Source organism: Nuphar pumila, chromosome 6 (genome assembly GCF_984573655.1).
Source record: "Nuphar pumila chromosome 6, dmNupPumi1.hap1.1, whole genome shotgun sequence".
Lineage (NCBI taxonomy): Eukaryota > Viridiplantae > Streptophyta > Magnoliopsida > Nymphaeales > Nymphaeaceae > Nuphar > Nuphar pumila.
Genome location: NC_143254.1, coordinates 16115549 through 16132884, shown reverse-complemented (window position 1 = coordinate 16132884; position 17336 = coordinate 16115549). Strand labels below are relative to the sequence as shown.

At 37.3% G+C, this 17336-nt stretch overlaps 1 pseudogene; it reads right to left on the bottom strand.

Moving 5' to 3' along the window:
• Positions 1–14708: 14708 nt before the first annotated feature.
• Positions 14709–16004, bottom strand: LOC149834101 (alpha-1,3-arabinosyltransferase XAT3 pseudogene; annotated as a pseudogene).
• Positions 16005–17336: the final 1332 nt, after the last annotated feature.

Sequence of the window (17336 nt, the reverse complement as noted above, 5' to 3'; positions counted from 1 at the left end):
AGAATAGAGGCATACAAATCGTTAAAGAACTAGTTAGACAAACGAGCACTCACACAAATGATTTCATAAGGTTATTGAGCATGAAAAGATAACTTGAAAACCATGTAATTCTTTTACAAACTAACTAACTTATGCCAATGTTTCAAAAAATAACTTATTCAAGCTATTATTTCAAAAAAATAATTGCTTCAGCGGTTAAATATATACTTACCAAAAAAACTCATTGTCGATGATTTTAAAAAGCTTGATGATGAGATGCCCTAATGACTCACTAGAAAAAGTCATCAAAATTAATCACTGTGTGGAAATACATTAGGGACCACAAAAAAACTCTAGTTTATGCAAAAAATAACATTGGGTTGCAGACAATCAGCTTTTAAACAATCGAAGGGTTGCATTTAATGATCGCATAAAACTCTGCAAAAAGAAAAAATTCATATTTTATTCATCCCTAATATTTGCAATATTTTTAAAAATCTATAAATTTGTTAGAAAATCTACATATAAAGAGCATATTCGCAATTACCTTATTTTTGTAGTGAGTGCTTTATTTGCGATAGTGGTTTCATAATATGAATTTCATGAAACTTTATAACACGTTATATATGCAGATTGCTACGTATTTGCATATCTCCTTGGAGATTAGTTGGTTAAAGGAGATTCACACAGTTTTATGCAAACTTCATACTCTATATATGAATTTAGTAAAATATTTGTGAAGTTTCAACATATTTTAGTTATAAGAAGTTCACGTATTTGACTATATAAACTTCATACTATATATACAAATTTAGTAAAATATTTATGAAGTTTCAATAATTTTCAGTTACAGGAAGTTCACATATTTGTTTATGTGAACTTCTTACTAGATATTTGAAATTAGTAGAATATTTGTGAAGTTTCGATAGGTTTCGGTTACAAGAAGTTTGTAGATGTGGTTATGCGGATTTCGTGAGGTATGCAAAAAAAAGTGCAAATTTATCTTTTAGTGTGAGTTTGTGACACCTAGAGAGCATACCAAAATATCATATGAACTTCACGAGGTTCACTCGTGAGAAGGGTAAAATAGTCCTAATAAAGTTAGGCATTTGCAAATTTGAACATGGGGTGGATTTCAAAATTTGTGTGGCACTTCGAGAAACATATCATTTTTGTTATCTAGTACCATCATTTTCCGTTTTAAAAATTGTTTGCCATTATGTTTAATAAAATACTGTTTTTTCATGTCGGGCTATATATCTGCTGAAAATGATGTTTCCATAATACTTGAGCTGATGTGTGGCCTTATGCCAGAGTTCATATTTATTAACATGTCCTTAAAAACTCCCACTTGTCATAAAGAGTGTGCACAAACTCCTAGATTCAGATGGTTAAGAGAAAAGGGCAGCTGACAATAGATTCTTTGCTTTTCAATTTGAAGGAAATTTCATCATTTATTAAAAAGGGCCAGGGGTTGAATAACTTGTCAGTGACTCGGTTATCATACAAACAAGAAGGCTGCGGTCAAGTTATTAAATTAAAATATGCCAAAATGAATTTGTACACCTGAGGACAGGCTTAGAAAAACAAAGCTCTTTAGCTGCACTCCGGCATAAGCAGGGGATTCTGGACTAGCCACAACAAATCTATGAAACTGGATAAAAGCGCCGCTAGAGACCACTTTTGGTGTTGTGATAGTCTCTGTCACATGGATACGACAAGCGATACAAAAATATCACTATTTTATGAAGTTTCCAATATGTCCAATATATAAAACGACAGTCAAAATAAATTATCTATGTGTCATAGACCACAGATTCCTAGACATTCTGGAAAGAGTGTTTCTAGCAACTAGATGTCAACACGTGGTTAATGTTGGCTCTTTCACATAGGACTCTCTTTGGTGCAAAAGTGTTTCTAGCAACTAGATGTCAAGGTAATGCCAAGCCCCAACATTTTGAAGGTTATTCCATCTCTATAGAGCTAAAGACAATAAATTGCAACACACATGATACAAACATGAAACAAAGCTCAAGGAAGTATGAGTTTCACCCTCACAAAATTGCAATAAATATGACACAAACTTTGAACAGTCTCATATATATATATATATATATATATATATATATATATATATATATATATATATATATATATATATATATATATATATAGAGAGAGAGAGAGAGAGAGAGAGAGATCAAGTGGCCAAATTGGAGGCCACAATGATGGAAGTAACAGTAGTGTGTGTAGCAGACAAAAGCACTCGTATCCCTATGTAAGCGAGTGTATCACATATATAGCACTGAAGTTATCTCTACTGCATGTCAGTATAAACGTGCTGCCATATGTTGCTTCAGTGATTGTCAGTGACGCTATTTATTATTATTTAACTAAGCACTCACTGAGCCAACAACCCATATGAAACCAGCCTCCAATGTTTGGAATTTGGACATAGTGTTAAACCCTATTAATTCCTAAATTCATTTACTCAGGTTTGGGTGAAATTACATGTATGTTGGCCAAACTGTTTACGAACAAGTTTTAGCCGCCTGTTCTTCCACACTTTATTCTTTTGATCAAACCTTACACATATGATCGGCAATTCAGCATTAGTAAGAACCACATTTTGGATCGTTCAATTGTGCTGCATATGAAGGTTTTTCTAAGACCTTAAAGAAATCAATGGTCTAAACGTGATGTCTAATGAACCAACAATGCTGGACACATTCATATTGAGGCCAGACCGATTAAACAAAGCTTGCACTTATGAGTATTTCATTATGGTTCTCTTCGTGGTTTGGATGAATTCGTATTGATGGTGTTGTGGGAATCTCCTATAGAAAAACCTTCAAAGCAACATTATTTTAATTTCCCTTGTTGAAATCCTGCTTCTTGTTAATCATGGTTGAACCTTATTATTTAAGATTGTTCGTTCTTTGCTTTTTTTAAAAATGGAATATGGTATCGAATAGATCTTAAGGTTTACAAAATGAGGCTAATACTTTCTGTTCTATGGGTGGATGCATGAGCACTCTGCATTTTGTTGCTTCTGCCTGAAAATTTTAGGCTCTATAAAAACGTCTTGTTTCATGTCCATCTTATTGGATCGTCAATGATCACTAATTATGGATCATTTTAGTGATTTGAGGGAGATGGACCAAGAATACATAAATGCTGAAAAATAGTACCCGTTTTCAAATGATATGAAGGTGAATTTTGCAAATTTTGGTGGTTCATGTGGATATGCTACTACTAATGAAAGACCACACTAACTTTGTTGGGAATTCCCGAAAGGGGAATGCCCAACAAAGAGCCCTTAAGCAACCCATTTTCGGGAATTCTCTAAAAAGAAACCTAACTTGTGATTCGAGAATGCCCAACAAAGAGCCCTTACGCAGCCATTTTTCGGGAATTCCCTAAAAAGAAACCTAACTTGTGATTCCAGTACTATCTGAGTTGTTGTCGTGTTTTTCCTCTTCTCCTCATGAAATAAAAAGCCAAAATCCATAAATCCGTTGACAGAGTATGGAGCTGACGTCGGTCGCGCATATCTATTAATAGCATGTAGCCGTAGGGGATAGAACCACCGTACACGGTTGACTATACTTCTCGTGGGCCAGGATTCCCAATGATTTTCTTGCACTACAAGAAAAACCTCGATTAGCGACAAAAATTTGCAACGGAAAAAATCCTTCGCAAATTCGCGATGGACTAGCGAGAGAAAACTATATGTCGCTAACCTTCAAAATATTTGCGACATTAGTGACGGAAAACTTTCTGTCGCAAAATCCATCGCTAATTAGGGACGGATTTGCGACAAAAAATATCTGTCGTAAGAACCGTCACAATTTAGCAACTAATAAGCGACATAAATATTTCGTCACAAAATTCGTCACTAATTAGAGACAGATTTTATGACAGACAGTCCCTCGCTAATTTTTTATTAAATTAGGGCGCTAAATTCTCCCTCCCTCTCTCTCATTACAGAGTTGCTTAGGGCGCGTCGCCTCCTCTCTCCCATAGGTCGACTCCGTCGTCATCCGTGTCATCTCCGACGATGGCGATGACCCCTCCGCCGACGGCGGCACCAAGTTGGGCGGCGTCCTTGCCCACCTCGCATGTAGATTTAACAGGATCAGGTGTGCGAGAGAAGAAACGAGGAGAAGAAGGATTTGGGGAAGTGATTAACGGCCTGCGCTGGTTCCCTCTCCATTCGTCGACTTGCTCATCGACAAGTGCTCCATCAAGATCGGCAAGTTGGCGAAGCAGAAAGTGAAAGGCAGCCATGTCACCGACGCCAAGGACACGACCGAGCAGCGGTGCAGAATCGAAGCCACTAGCAGTGAAGGCGAAGTCAACGACCGCGTCTGTGATGGAGCTGCCATTTTCATTTGCCTCGCCAACGATCTCAAGAGGTGACAACGAGGTAGATGAAGCCTTCTCCTTTGGGGTTTCGAGATCAATCGAAGAAACCCCCTTCGATTGAGGGAGTAGCCAGAACAGGTGGCGCTTGGGTGAAAAAGGCACATGAGAAACCCCCTTCTATTGGGGTTTCCAAAGGAGAGATTTGCAGAGGGTTTCAACCCTATTCTCTCTCTCTCTGTCCCTTCGATCTGCCTCAACACCGTCACCATAGACCTTGCCGAAATGGATCCTGCAGAAGATTCATCATCACCCCTCCATCTGTCGTACCCAAATTGCCCCTTTTCATCTTTGAAATTGCATGCATGGTTGTGCAATTTGTTTTCTAACATGCATGGTTGGCCAAGGTATTATTTTCTATTTCTTTTTCTTTTTTCTTTATTTTTCTTGAGTCTGTATGGGTTGGTCTCAGAATTAAGAAATGTTAGCATGCATACATACATTGTTGTTTTCCCTTTCTTTCAAGATGTAGTTCTGCTCCAAAAGGAGCATGGGGGGTCACTTCTTCTCTTAATCTTGTAGTGACTTAGTTTCCATCTTATACACAACTCATCCTTTTGGTAGTCTTGTGTTTAAGTGTTGAGATTCTCCAATAGATACATTTATTAGTTTGAGTATGTGCCCAAAATTATAAGCCTTCAAGAAGATGGCGAATGCAATGATCTTTTCTAAAACAAAAACAAAAAAGCTGAAAATTTGTATCATTCCCATGAATTTGAATCTCCTGCTAGCACATGTTCTCTTCTATATGTGTCTTTAATAATTTGAAACAGTTATCCAAGTTGTACACTTGGCCAATTTGCTGATTTTTGCATTGGTGCCCGATCACTTCAAGGGAAGAGATTGAGTGGAGACATCCAATCTGTGATTGGCTTGATGCAAGCGCTTGCTGTTCTGTGCGCACCTCTGTCAGAAACTTGTGAAATTTTTACTTGCTCGATAAGATAGCATGCAACTCATATAGGGGATAGCCTTCATAGTTTTCAATTAAAGGCATGAAAGATTAAGTTTTCAGTCGTTAAATGTTTACTATTTTGAGTACAAGAAAGTACAACCTCAGATATCAAATGCCATTTTTTTAGTGAAACTTTGTTGCGTTGAAAAGTTTCTTTCTTTTTTTTCGTGCATTGACTATATGATGGATGACAACCTTGAAATAACTTGCTATTTTTTTTGTTTCAGAGACTTGAGCTGCAACCTTTCAGATCTCTTTCTAAGTTAGATTCAAAATCTAACTTTCTCAAACCAATTTCAAATGTCTTGAGGAGGATTCAGAATCAATGTTGAATAAGATAGCAGGTGGCATGAGAAAGGTGGCTAAGGAGGTATTGGGTGAGTCTAAAGGCCGTTCACCACTAAGTAAGGATACATCATGGTGCAACGAGGATGTCAAAATAGCTATTAAGGTTAAAAGAGAGTGTTATAGAAATCTAAGAGTCATGATAATGAGAATTTGGAGAAGTATATGATAGCAAAGAAGGAAGCTAAAAAAGTAGTTCGAAACGCGAGGGATAAGGTATATAAGAAGGTTTATGGCAAGTTGGATACCAAAGAGGGCGAGAAAGATATTTATAAGCTTACTAAGATGAGAGATAGAAAATCGAGGGATCTGGGTATGGTTAGATGTTTCAAAGATGAAACACAAAGGGTTTTAATCAAATATGAGGATATTAAAGAGAGATGGAAAGATTATTTTGATAAGGTATTTAATGGAAGTCATGCTCAGGATCTTGGAGACTTGTCCATTCCTTTTCATGAGATGAATCGTGACTTCATGCGCAAGATTCAAAAGAAAGAAATTGTAGAGGCTTTGAAGAAAATGAAATCAAGAAGGGCAGTTGGCCCAGATGGTATACCTATCAAGGCTTGGAAATGCTTGGGAGAGAAAGGTTTAGAATGGTTGACAAATCTTTTTAACAAGATTTGGCGGACAAATAAGATGCCTAATGAGTGGAGAAGAGTATTTTGGTGCCTCTATATAAGAATAAGGGTGATATACAAGATTGCACAAACTATCGTGGTATAAAACTCATGAGTCATACTATGAAACTTTGGGAGAGGGTGATTGAGTCTAGGTTGAGGAAGGTTGTCATGATATCGGAGAATCAATTTGGTTTTATGCCTGAAAGATCAACTATGAAAGCTATACATCTTCTTAGACAACTTATTGAGAGAAATAGAGAGAGGAACAAAGATTTGCATATGATTTTTATTGATTTAGAGAAGGCATATGATAGAGTACCTAGGGACGTTCTCTGGTGGACAATGGTGAAGAAAGGTGTTTCTCTCAAGTACATCAGTATAATTAAAGATATGTATAAAGGAGTAGTAACCAATGTCCGCACTTGTGGAGGGGCGACAACCAATTTTCCTATAACGGTTGGGTTACATCAAGGCTCTGCTTTAAGCCCTTTCCTATTTGCTATAGTGATGGATGAGCTTACGAGATCAATTCAAGAAAATGTGCCGTGGTCAAACTTATTTGCCACAAATCTCTAGTTGGAATGTTTGTGCATCATTGCTTTCTTCCATAATGCCTAACAACAACGAAAAAGAAGAGAAGATAGTGGAATGTTTTGTAACCAATATATCAATTTGTGTTAGCAAGCACATACATTTACTACGATTTAATCAGGATGCATGTAACAACGGATACCGATAAGGTTAAGCAAGTCAAAGCAACAATTTAATGAATGACAGTATGTGATTTGATGTTTGCTTATAATGAGCATCGAGTTGTCGCTTACCATGCCAATAGAATACTCATGTCGTACATGTGTGTTGACGATAACGCTCTCATTATATCCACGAGGCTATAACGCGAGTTCAATAGAAGTCGCTGAAAGAGCAGCGATATGCATGCAAAAATCACCCCCCAATGCGTGTAACGATGTGTTTCTGCACGCACACGTTTTCAAAGTCTGTGTACAAATATCTAACAAATACATATTACAAAACATATAATATCGAATAAATCGATATACTAATCGATTTGTAAGATATTGAAAATCGATACGGCAGTTCAGCATAATAATTTACAACTCAACAATACAAAACCATACTGTCTAAAAGGTGGATAAATATATCGCACAATAAATTACAAATCGATAAGGAAGAAATTGAGCATAATAGCAAACAAATCGATATTAACTAACAAAAATGTGTCTCACAAAAACGGGAGTATGTTACTAATACAGGGGTTTGACATACAATGTAGGATACCTGATGGGGTAGAGGCCCTTCCTAGCATTTGTAAACAAGCATTCTTGTCAACAGGTCCCAGCGTCTTACAAATATCGATAAGTTTTCAACCATCGTAAGAAGAAGATCTACCTGCAATAAACAAACAATGCCTTAATGGCACACAACGCGACATGCCTTCTTCATCGATTGCATGATGAGATGAAAAACTACTCACGCTGCCTTAATGGCACTGGTTGGAATGTTTGTGCATCATTGCTTTCTTTCATGATGCCTAACGACAACAAAAATGAAGAGAAGACACGAGAATGTTTTGTAACACAAGGCAGGCACGAGAAGGCAACAATGTGTTGTAAAACAGGGTAAAAAGCAAGGCGGAAAACTCGACTGGAGAAGAAGGAAAAGTTTGGGTTGATAATGGGAGCTACTGTTACAGCAGATGGTGCAGGAGTTTAATGGATAGGGAACGTCTCCACTTTAAATAGTTAACATCAAACTTTCCAACCATCGTAAGAACAAGATCTACCTGCAATAACCGAACAATGTCTTAATGGCACACAAGACGACATGCCTTCTTCATCGATTGCATGATGAGATGAAAAGCTACTCAAGCTGCCTTAATGGCACTGGTTGGAATGTTTGTGCATCATTGCTTTCTTCCATGATACCTAACGACAGCAAAAATGAGGAGAAGACACGGGAATGTTTTGTAACACAAGGTAGGCACGAAAAGGAAACAATGTGTTGTAAAACAGGGTAAAAAACAAGGCGGAAAACTCGACTGAAGACGAAGGCAAAGTTTGGGTTGATAATGGGAGCTACTGTTACAGCAGATGGCGCAGGAGTTTAATGAATAGGGAACGTCTCCACTTTAAATAGTTAACATCAAACTTTCTGAATGGAGGACTTTTTTGTCCGCTTCTCGAACCGTCGTTTCACAACTTTTGAATGAAGGATATTTTTGTTATTTCCTCGAACCGTTGTTTCAGGGCATGAAAAGCAAGTAAGGGTGATTAGGTCTTTGCAACAACACCAGAGTCCCATGCAAAGTTATGTCAACTTACACGGGAATACGAGACCCATGTGCATGAATACGTGGCGCTCATTCGACCCCCCGAACACAGACGTGGGATTCAATGAATCATCGGGGGCGAACATACACCACCCTCCCTTATAAGACCCCACTGCCCTCGTCGACCATAACTTAAAAACTTTTCAGCATTGACTGTAGTTTCACCGACCAAATTTGGCCGGAATCCGACCCCCTCTGCCACAAAAGTGAGCCAGGGCTAGCCGCAAAGTCCCCTGACTGCGACCAGGCCGATACCATGAATGTTTCCGACGACGTTCCTGACCGAGATACCCCATGATGCAGACTGGGGTCAACCAAGGGGGCGCAAGACCCAAAATGCTGACCCGGACTCGATGGTGCAGCCGGGGGCTGGCCGCACCAGCCTTTCGCTGGAGGCCAGAGAGGAAGACGTGACTTTCACTGACAGTGACCTCTCGGTCGGCTGTGTGGTGACTCAGGTCGTGACCGAGGTGCATGGTGGCCGCAGTGCCGGTGGCAGCGACTGATGCGTTCATGATCGACGATGCGCTGAAGGCTGCGTCCGAGACGGCCTGTGATAAGCTGGTATCGCGGAGAGACGCCAGCGTGATTCGGGCGACCGAGGTGCGCGCCATCGGGAACACTGCTCCCGGCGACGGCGTTGCCACATCTATGTCCGCTGCAGATGCAAACGAGAGGACTCTCTTAAGCGATAAGGCGACGTTAGGGGAGGTTTTTGCGGTGAGGGTATTTTTGGTCATTTAAGATAGAGGTGCTGGCCTTCGTGCATCCTCAGATGGACGGTGATCAGGACCATCCTTGATTTGAATATAATCACTTGTTTTTATATTCTTTCGAAAGGGGAATTCTATGACTTTTCTGATTGCGTTCCCAATGTCCTGTGGACAAGGGACATGTTGACGATATTTTCAAGTATCCTTCCATGAGAAATAAAATGTTTTTTTGTAGTATTATTTTATTTTATACATTCTATATATATTTTATACTTTTTACATATTTAGATTTTTCTAAATTTTCTTGAGAAAAAACCCAAATTTTGAAAATATTGCTTGATTTTCCTTTTTGAGATTTTTTTTATTGAAAATGTTTGTAATTATGCTTTCCGTCCAAACCCTCTCTACGACAATGCAAAAGATCCAAACACTTGTTGTAGCCTGCAGGCTTTTAGAAAGTAAATTTTACAAAAGAAGCATGTGGGTACGGCCGAAAACAAGCCGAGCCGCTCGTGACTTTGCTCATGGCCAACCAGCAAATTAGCTTGTTTGAACTAGTATCAACAAGTAGGGGTGGGCATCGGGCTGGCCCAGACTTTGCCGGGCCCGTGTACAGCTCAGCCTTTCGGGCTTTGAGTATGACCCAGCCTAGAAACAACCCGGTCCATTTAGTAATGGGCCAGGTTTTAACCCGGTTCTTAATGGGCACGGGTTTGGAAATCAACTCATGACCCGGCCCAAAGAGCCAATGTTTAGCGAGTTAGTTCAACCCCATCTAAACCCATTATTATAAATGAATGCATGCATGGTAATTCCCAATCATATTAAACACTCAATATTTCATGCACATCATAGACACGCAAAATCTCCACCGATTCCATAAAAAATAATGATGTAAATGGTAAACCAACAACCCCATGAATCCAATTAATTATCTTTTTACTTATAAAATTAATGCATTCAATTAGGTAAGTGGTAAATAGCTAACTTACTATGCACCAAACTAATTATCTTTCTAGTTTTCATAAAGTTAATGCAATTGATTAGGTAAATAACAATAGTTTTTTTATGATGAGAAACCCTTGCTGAATTGAGGAAAACCTAGCCCCACAACCACCCTGCCTTAAGTGACCCACCTCTAAAAGCTACGGACACACCCGTGCGCCAGAGGGGCTTGATCCGATGCCTTCATATCAGCACCCTCACAAGAGGCAAAATAGTTACCAACTTACATCGTAAGCAATTAATTAGGTAGCTCAAGCCCATTGGGTCGACAAGATAACTCTTGAGCCGGGTTTTGACATAGTAGCTAATGGGTCACTGCCTAAAACTTTGACCGAAACCTGACTCATGGTGGGTTGGGTCGGCTTGGCCCATTGGGCTGCCTTACCCGTTGCCTACCCCTATCAACAAGTAAGGTGGCTTAACTGATTGCTTGGATGTGCATGTATCCATTAGGTCAGGACATCAAATCTTATTGCTGGGAACCAACCTGGAATTTGGACAGAGCAAACCTTGGTTGTAAAATGGTAATGTATCACGAGTTTTAAACATAAATATTGCATTTTGAAAGCAATATTTATGTTTTAATCAGCTATTTATCACGAAAAAACCATGGTTTTTATTTCTAAATATTTTTTATTCATATTTCTTTATAAAAATATTTTTTATTTTAATTATCAAGATTTTTCCAAAAAACACAAGAATTTTAAAAACTTTTCAATTTCTCACGAGTTTTTGGCTGCAAATATTTTGCACTATGGTTATAAGAGAAAATGTGAACAGTGATTGAATTGATGGCACCCCTGTGTGCATGTACGTTCATCCCTTTTAGATATCAGCAAGGAGAAGCCAAACAAGATCCAGATCTAGATTAGCAGCATTTTTTTATTAAATCAAATTTATTTATTTTTTAACATAATTGGATGGTCTAGATGAGGCTATACAAAATTTCGGATGTTTGCTCCGTCTTTAACTAGATTACTAAAATTCAGTTTTCATTCCCGTTAAACAAGTTTCTAAAAATATACTCAAATAAATTAGGAAACATACATAGACAACTTTAACAATGATTCTAGTTGAATATTCTTTAACATAAGTACATAACTACATAAGGATTAAAAAAGGAAAATTTCAAATATCCCCAAACTTTTAGGTCTAATTCACGAGCACACCAAAAGTTTGAGAGTTTGCAAATTCACACTAAAGTTTTTACTTAGGTTAATCAAATTCTCCCAAATCATGAATTAACATTGACTTGTTTTTTAGTTAATACTAACTCATTTTTTTAAGGATCATTTTACCCTTTAACTCATGACTCGTGAAATCAATTACTAATTTACCCTTATTCTAGAAGAATGAACAAGCAATGATAATTGAACTCATGACCTCTCCAAAATAAAACAAAACACTAACCACTACACCAAATAACCATGTTTAAATTCTAGCAATCATTCAATCCAAAAATGGCATGCCCATAGCACAATCAAATCCATGCTTTCCACACATGAAGTTTCAAGTTTTCAAGCACGAACTTTGCGCTATTAGTGGGTCGGGTTCTTGTTATGTTGATTGGATGTGGGGTTGTCAACTGGTACCCAACATATCAAGGTATTACCCAAATCCAACCAAATAATAAATTTCTGGGTTTGGTTTTTGCTGAGTCACGAAAATGGAATCTCAAACTTGGACCTGCATAATTTCAAATTTTTATTTTTTATTAAAAAATATATAAAATACTCGGGTCAGGTAAGGTACTTGAAAAAAATCATGTCCTAAACCCAGGCTGCATATAGTTTAGGTCAGGTTCGGGTCTGCTCTAATACTTTTGGATTGGTGCTTTTCATACCCATACCCACGAATTTGGGTTCGGGTTGGGTTGAGTACATTGACAGCCCTAGTTTGGCTTGCTGGAATTTAAATATGATTATAGCAATCAATAGACTTTTTTACATTAAATACATTTTGTTGACAGACAAATTTTGTTCAAATTTCTACAATAGGGGTAAGTTAGTAATTTACCTCATGAGTTACAAAGGTAAAATGGTAACTTTAAAATATGAGTTAGTGTTAACCCAAAATAAACCTAACCTTAATTTGTGATTGGGGAAGTTTGATTAACCCAATTAAAAATGTTGTTGTGAATTTGCAAACTCTTAAACGTTTAGAGTGCGCATGAATTAGACCCAAAATCTTGGGGGGCATTTGAAAATTTTCCATTCAAAAACAATAATAAACAAAGAATCAACAATTAACAATGGTAAATGATTCAAATGCTGAAATTTTATTAAATTGTGTTCCTAAAATATGCATGAAAATATTGAAATATACACAGAAATGTTCACCCAAGAATCTGACAACATTAGTTTTTAATAATTTCAACCAGTAAATATTGAGTTTTAGATTCTAGTTATAAAAAGGTGTAGAACATGATTTTTTGAGTCCAATAAATTTAAAAACGCATAAATTGGAACCCTGAGTTGTGAGATATGAGCGCTGAACGATGATTACCTAACATAGACAGGGTAAAATTCTATATGAAAACTAACAACTAATTCCCGACATATGTTAGTTGAAACCATAAATTCACCAACTCTGACTGCTATATATATGGGATGAAACCTAAAAAAATGAAACATGCTTATGGATTTTCATTGTGTGTGTGTTGTTTTTTATATTCAACCCTATAGATGTGTTCAACACCATTGATTTACTAGAAATTGACATTGGGGTCATGCATTTTGAATGAAAAAAAATGGTATTTGGAGTGTCAAAAATTTATGAAAATTGTATGCCGCGGCTTTTTTGAGACCTTTTAAAAACCTATCCATGCATGGAAATAAAATGCCACAAGAAGTGATTCCTATAAAAACAAGCATATAAATCACATCTGTAAGTTTAGAATGTTAAAAAAACATCAAAAATCCAATAGCATGTTTCATTTAGCACTGTGCCCATTTTGTAGGCTTTCATTTTGTATATATATAGGGATAGTATTTCCTAGGTTTATGGGTAAGGAACCCTTAGTTAAAACTCATAGAAGGATGCTGTTTTGACCAAATCTGACTTCATGGATGTGTTCACCATGGAGAAATAGTAGGAATCTACTTTTGGATTGTAGCTTTTTAACATAAAAATACATTTTTTTGAGGTTTGAAAAATTGGTATATTGTAGGTCATTGATTTTTCAACCTTCATAATACTTGGCATTCACATGGAAAAAACATGATCCAAATGCTAGGCTAAACTTAATTTGTACGTCACATCTAGAGGGTCAAACAAATGTGCAAAAAAGCTGAAAAAAAATAAAAATATTACATTTTTTCACTATGAGTTCCTTACCCATAGGGTTAGCAAACGTTACCCTTTATATATATATATATATATATATATATATATATATATATATATATATATATATATATATATATATATATATATATATATATATATATATATATATGGGTGTTTCTATAATGGTATTGTACCACCATAGCTTATGGTGTGCACCCTTGATTTACATATATAAATCTAGGCTTCAAAAGCAAAATCTAACTGGATAATGTTTAGCATGTTCTACTTATTATTTTCATGTGTTAAAGTTGAGTCAAATATGATGTTTTATATTATTTTTAAACCACCCTTATTTTCATGAATTGTGAGTAGTTGATTTTCACTATATAAAAAAATTCTTTGTTTTTTTGAAAAGAAAGCCAAGCTGGATTAGACAGACCTCCTACCAGTTATCCAACTATTCCATTGGGTGTTGAACCTGCAACATCCCAACACAAAGTGACGTGCTCCTACCAGAGAAGCAGAGCTCCCGTTGGTAAAAAAAAAATGATGAAACTTTCTAATATAATAAATAAAACTATGCTAACATCTCTAAGGTTAATTAGATTTATCATTTGGTTGATAGAACTTTACAGACAAGAGTGTGTACCACGGTATCTTTTCCCTATATATAGTCTTATCCTAACTCAACCTAGAGACTCGTTAAAAATGTAGTGTATTATTCGAGGATGAGGGTTTTGTTATCTTAAACTTGTACTGCCCTAACAAGCAGTCTTGACCGCATTAAACATTATAGTGCTGATTAACTGATGAATTCTTACTGCGTGAATACAAACCATTAAAAGCACATAATTTCATCAGTAAATCATAACACGTTCGATTTACATCAAGCATGAATATACACTAATGAAATTTAAAACAAAATAAAAGAAAATATTAATTTAATTCATGAAAATACACCAAGTCAAAGCATGCAAGGCCACAGGCTAACATCCGGTGGAAGGTGGATCCTTTCCACAAAGCCCTTAGGTTTGTTGATGAAGAAGGCCGAGGGCATCAAGTAGTACTCCCCTAAATCTAATCAAATCAAGCTTTACATTTTGTTTCTTCAAATATATGCTGCTCATTACATTCCAACCTTTTTTACCAATGGAAGGTGGGTCCTTGAGCACTGGATCATCTGGTGGGTACATGTCCATAAGAGAACTCTCTTCTTTGGACATCTTATACTCTAAGTACCTAATATCCGTGTCCTTAACCGGGTGGCCAAATGCAGAATTAGTAGTCCATTCTAGTCCACCAAAAGGAACAATCTGAATGAGCACTGCACCAGCAGGAAGGAAGAAAAAATTGGTGAGCCCAGACCCATGGACTCCCACCATCACATCACATGAGTTCACAGTTCTTGAGAAATCCTGAAGATTACTTGACATATCATCTCTTCCAACCACCACATCATACCCCAATTTGCTCGCCATTTCTTCTATTTCTCTCTCATTCATGAACTTTCTTGTCCATGTCCTAGATATTAATAGTAGTCTTGGTCTTCTCTTCTCACCTAATGTCATTCGAAGCGAATGTTGTCTTTCTAGTGAGTAGGCATCAGCTAATAGCTTCTTGAAACCCATAATAGAGTGATAAGCATTTAAAGTTCTCTTTGTGGAATCAATTCCTAGCTCCTTGTGAGATATAAGACCAACATTTGCCATTCTATGGCAGTGGACTCTATCATCCTTATCAAAGTTGATAATCTCATAATTTGTGAGTTGTTTAAATATATCACCAAATTTGTTTAACCACCGGGGACTCGTGTCAGCTATGAGAAATTGGACTTCCCCTTTGTAGTTGTGGGAAGTAATGTAAAGTGGTATGATTACATCAGTGAAGGCATGAAAGAAATTGCCAGCATATCCTCCTGCAGAAAACAAAAGGGCTGGAACTGTGTGATATACTGAGCAAGGAGGAAGCTTGTGAATGTCCTCCAGTGGCTTCAGTGTCACCTCCTTAACGTGGCTCATTGCATTCTTATATGTTTTTCGAGGATGGGGCCGGATCGTCAGGATACCCCCGGTCGCAGAAATGTTGGATTTGTAACTAAAATAGACCATAGATTGATTTCCATGGATCCTAATGTCTCCCTTCATCTGGCAAAAATCATATCTTTCTTGTGAAAAATCACAGGTGATAGCAGCGTCCACATCTCCTTCTGTTTGGTCTGTGAATTTATAGTTGGCAAGCATGAATGAAGATAAGGGAGTTAGAAGCGTGCAAACTATCCCTATATTAGCACAGTACTCCGTTTCGCTCATTCCTTGTGTCATCTCTATCATCATACCCGGTGTCAGAATCGTAAGCTGATTCCGATTCTGAACCAAATTGAACTGAATCGGCCAATTCTTAACCAGCAAATTAATGACAGGTGTCACAAAATATAAAAATAATATTAAAAATTATTAATATATGATCTCAACTTGCATCAATGAGATCTCAAGCGGGGTTAGATATGATCAAAACAACTTGCATCAATGAGATCTCAAGTGGGGTATTGACAATGGGAATAACATAAGGGATCAGTGGAACCGAATCGGATTAAGATATGTGTAGCGACACAATTAAGCTGCAGTTTATGCTTATCTTTCTGGAAAAAACAAAATAGCAAGTTTGTTACATGAGAACAGTGCTAGGTTAAGTGGTTTTAAGAGGTTCATAATATGCTTTAAAGATAAGAGTAAGAAACGAAAAGCCTCGAGGTTTTTACCTGACAGTGAATGACTAGAACTTTCATTTCTTATGACGTAAAGATCCGAGAAGATAAATGACTTCAGTTCCCCTGCAATAATGACTGTGAGTAAGATGTGAGGGGGAGAAAAAGATTCCAAATACAAAGAACAGTTTCTTTAGCGCCCACTTGTTTTGTGGAATGAAAATCCTGTCCCATAAATTCTTTTATTAGACAGGGGCTATATGACAAAGGCGTGAATACACAGACACGTGACGCGAGTTCGGCAGGCAAGTTCAATTTTTTTTCTTTGGAAATTAGGGCACGATGACACTGAAGTTTTTAAGTTTTGCTAACCAATGAAAAACTAAATGCATTTTTATTGAAATAATATTAAAAAGTATGAACAAATTATTAGATAACATATGTGTCAAGGTGTCTCCGTCGTGTCCAGTCGAGTCGTGTCACCAGATATGCACAGCCAAAATGGTGTGTTCCTGTGACATAGGACAGAAGAAAACCCAGCCCGAGTCGGGACTTGGAGAGTTGAGATATATGTGGAATTCAAGGACATGCTCATTGACAACTTAGCTATGCACACAAAATGCCATGCTTCATATGGATGTCTACGTGCTAAACTGAAGAGAATTCTAGCTTAGAGAATTCTTACAGCTAAGTAGAGCTTTAACAACCACAAGAACAATCAAACAGCTTATAGCACACCCTGCAGCGAATGCACCAGAGCCCATGTTGGTAGCGCCATATCGACTCACCAACTTGGGGAAACTCGACCCTTTCTGCTTCATGGTGTGCTTCCTATCTTTTCTTCTCACATGCAACTTAAAACTCTAGTCATCCTTCTTCCCTTATATACAATTCAAACACCTTCTTTAGCTCTCCTGGGGCCCACGTCCCGTTTTGTCATAAACTAAAC